Below are 3741 nucleotides of genomic sequence, written 5' to 3' on the forward strand. Positions count from 1 at the left end.
TGCTTTTCTACAGGAATTCATTCATTTCCTCACCTAATAAGTTCTAGCCACACTATTAGGCACTGTTACAGCAGTATTAATAAGTCACTAAACTCTTGCCACTAAACTTATTGTGGATGATGTGGAAAAGAAAAAAGAAATGAGAAATTCCAGTTGGAATACATTTTGGACCCTGGAAGATGCTTTTTTCAGTGACCATGGCATTTGGGGTAGGCCCATGGAAAAAGTTGCCTTCATGACCTAAATGATACTTTCTGAAATGTTAATTGTTTTTCCCTTTATGGCCAGCTCTTCTGGGACTGGAGACATTCAGGACCCATGACTTATACAAATGGATTTTCATACAGTATTTGTTCCCTCAAATAATTAATTTTATTTCTGTGCTTGGCATTCTAGGTGGGCACTGGAAATGCACTAACGCATTGGTTGACATTATCCCTGGCATCCAGTGAATTGTGACACTTTTATCTTTTGGTTACTAGCTGTGTGTGCAGGCGAACACACGTATGCGCACACATGCGCACACATACACATACATATAGGTTTTTTTTTGTTTTTTGTTTTTTTAAGCCTGGTTGAGTACAGTGATAGCAGCACAATAAATAAAAAGGAAAAAAAATTAAATTACCAAGAAGCATAACATAAATTTTTGAATGCAGTTGATCATCTTTATCCTTGCCTTTTGCTAAAACTCCACACAAAACCTCTTTGGGAATCATGCACTAGAAAAAGCCAGTCTTTCATCATGGGAAGTTGGAAAAGTGGAATTATTCTTAGTTTTTCTGGTATGTTTATCATCCTTCTTACCCCTTCAAAATGTTTGTCCTTCTCTTATTCAGGTCTGTTTTTACAAGTTGCTGGTGTCCATTTTGGATGCATTTCTGGATGTGACATTCTTAAGCACATGCAAATGAAAGTCCATAATGACATTTGTGGTGAACAGAGAGGGGAACTCAAGGTACCTTTTTAAATTGTTTGGTTTCTTGGAAGAAAAACAATATAAAACTTGATATTCAAGTGCAGTTGTATGGTGGGATAGTTGGGTGGATAATTGTGTCAGATGAAATATCCACCTAACACATTGTGCACCTCTAATGGCAGGTGTCAGTTCTGTGGTGATTTCTCAGTCAGCGTTTGACATAGCCAGTGGGAAAGGTTTCTGACACCTGTAGAAAGATTGAAGGAAAAACCATCTCTGGGAGAACACATGGGGGGAGCAGACTGAAATGTGGGTATTGCAAAACAATCCTCAAGGAGGGAACACACCAACTGGAGCACCTTTTGTTCCTCATAACTGTTCCTCATGTTAGGCTTCAGTCTGCCCATAAGCAAAACCTATCTGTGAAATCTGTTTATTGAAAATGCTTGACTCATTGATGAGTCAAGAAAAATAACTAAAAAAAGAAGACATTCACCAGTTACGCCGTTATTTCTAGGGATTTGGTTCTTATGGTTCTGTGCAAGTTGGATTCTGTTTTTGATTTATGTGTTTCAGGGTAAAATGGTGTGTTGTGTGTGCATGTTGCTTACTCAGGAGAAGGCACAAAAATGCTGAATTCAATATTCCACTATAGTACAAATACATTTCAGGAAAAGCAGAAGTTCACAATTCTGAAAGGCCATGAAGCAATACTGTCTCTTAGAACTGCTGAGATCAGGGAAATAGGCTCAATCCGCATTGCCAGTGTGATGGCCACTGGTTACATGAGGGTTTGGAGCACTTGGAATGTAGCTGGCAAGAGTGAGGAACTGAGCTTTTCATTTCATTAATTTTGATTTAATTTAGACAGACACATATGGCCGGTGGATGTCATTTTGGGCAGAGCAGGTTTAGAGAGATGTTGAAAAATACTTTTTAATAAGGTTAACATTTGGTTATGCAATCTGCCAATTAGGTTATTTTAATCTTAGAGTCTGATTATTAGCATATTTTCATGGTTTCTGTACCTTAATTGCATTCTCCAAGGTAATCAATGTCTTCCACTGTGGTCAGACTTGTGGGTGCCTGTGTCTTCCTTCTGCTTGACTTTCTAGTAGTAGTAGTTGCAATGTCGTGTGTCCGGCCTGATACGGCTCCTTAGTGATGCAGTGTTTTGAGTTGTTCTCCTCTTCTCTCATTGGTCTTTTCCTCTACTTTCCAGTTTTCCACAATATTATGGATGTTCACCCCACCCCAGACCTCCTTGTTTGGATTCAGCCCCAATCTCTGATTCATGTGGTCTGTGAGAAAACACATCTAATTCTGATCTCTCCATTTGTCTATCTTAGAATCACATACATTCTCTCTGACATTTCCTGTTTGATGTGCAAAAATCCAAGTTTGAAATTAAAACCTAACTCATCAAGGGAACACTTTTACACTGCTGGTGGGACTGCAAAATAGTGTGGCCTTTCTGGAAGGAAGTGTGGAGAGACCTCAGAGCACTCAAGCTGGACCTCCCATTCGATCCTGCAATCCCATTGCTGGGCATCTACCCAGAAGGAAGGAAATCCTTTTGTCATGAGGACACTTGTACTAGACTGTTTGTTGCAGCTCAATTTACAATCGCCAAAATGTGGAAACAGCCTAGATGTCCACCAACCCAGGAATGGATTGACAAGCTGTGGTGTGTGTATACCATGGAATACTGTTCAGCCATTGAAAGAAATGGAGACTTTACATCCTTCGTGTTAACCTGGATGGAAGTGGAAGACATTATTCTTAGTAAAGCATCACAAGAATGGAGAAGCATGAATCCTATGTACTCAATTTTGATATGAGGACAATTAATGACAATTAAGGTTATGGGGGGGAAGCAGAAAGAGGGATGGAGGGAGGGGGGTGGGGCCTTGGTGTTTGTCACACTTTATGGGGGCAAGACATGATTGCAAGAGGGACTTTACCTAACAATTGCAATCAGTGTAACTGGCTTATTGTACCCTCAATGAATCCCCAACAATAAAAAAAAAAAAAACAGAAAACCCGAACTCATCATTTTCCTACCAAAATTAATTCCCCATGGAAAGATGAAAAGGCAACATGCTGTTTCCTGTCATCCAAACTTGATGACTCGATCATCCCTGACTTCCCAAACTTTTTACATTCCCTTTCAACTCAGTATGTTCTGACATTTTTTTTTTTCTAATATTGGACACTCTGTGAATTTGTGTGTCATCTTTGTGGAAGGGCTGTGCTAATGTTCTCTCTATGTTCCTGTTTCAGTATATGTGCTGCTGAGGTGAGCACAGTCCTCCCTTCTTAGTAGATGTTAGGTTATATCTAGTTTCCCTTCCCACTTTCTATACCCTGTTTAGATCTTTGGGTGGCATGAATATGATTTTCAATTCCTTAATTAGCATTATTACCTTTTGTCTTGGGTGGAGTTGGTTGTGCTACCCACCCCAATTCACTTGACTATTCCGTGTGCATCTCTAGATACACATCGCAGATGGCATGGTCATTCTTGATGAGTTCCTCTTGCTTTTCAACCACCTGCTTTTGTTTAAAATTATTAGCTCTTAGAAAAATTGAATTGTCTTATTTGTATATTCAAATCCTACATGTCTAAATCCTTTAAAGTTTATTCTGTTCTTCATATATTATTCATCTACTGTTTATTGAGTTACATGGTAGGTTTAAACATTGAGCTAGGCACTAATCACGAAGTACCCAGCTCATAAGAAGGCAAGATCTCTGCTCTCAAGGAATTACCATGAGGGAAATCTTACTGGCAAATAGATGATTATGATAGGATGTGATAA

General features: G+C 39.2%; 1 non-coding gene across 1 annotated transcript; it reads right to left on the bottom strand.

The window, feature by feature from the left end:
* Nucleotides 1-3120: 3120 nt before the first annotated feature.
* On the bottom strand, nucleotides 3121-3226 carry LOC128569397 (U6 spliceosomal RNA). The gene has a single exon (XR_008375353.1). It is a non-coding gene; the product is annotated as a U6 spliceosomal RNA (small nuclear RNA).
* Nucleotides 3227-3741: the final 515 nt, after the last annotated feature.

This window comes from Nycticebus coucang, chromosome 17 (assembly GCF_027406575.1).
Source record: "Nycticebus coucang isolate mNycCou1 chromosome 17, mNycCou1.pri, whole genome shotgun sequence".
Lineage (NCBI taxonomy): Eukaryota > Metazoa > Chordata > Mammalia > Primates > Lorisidae > Nycticebus > Nycticebus coucang.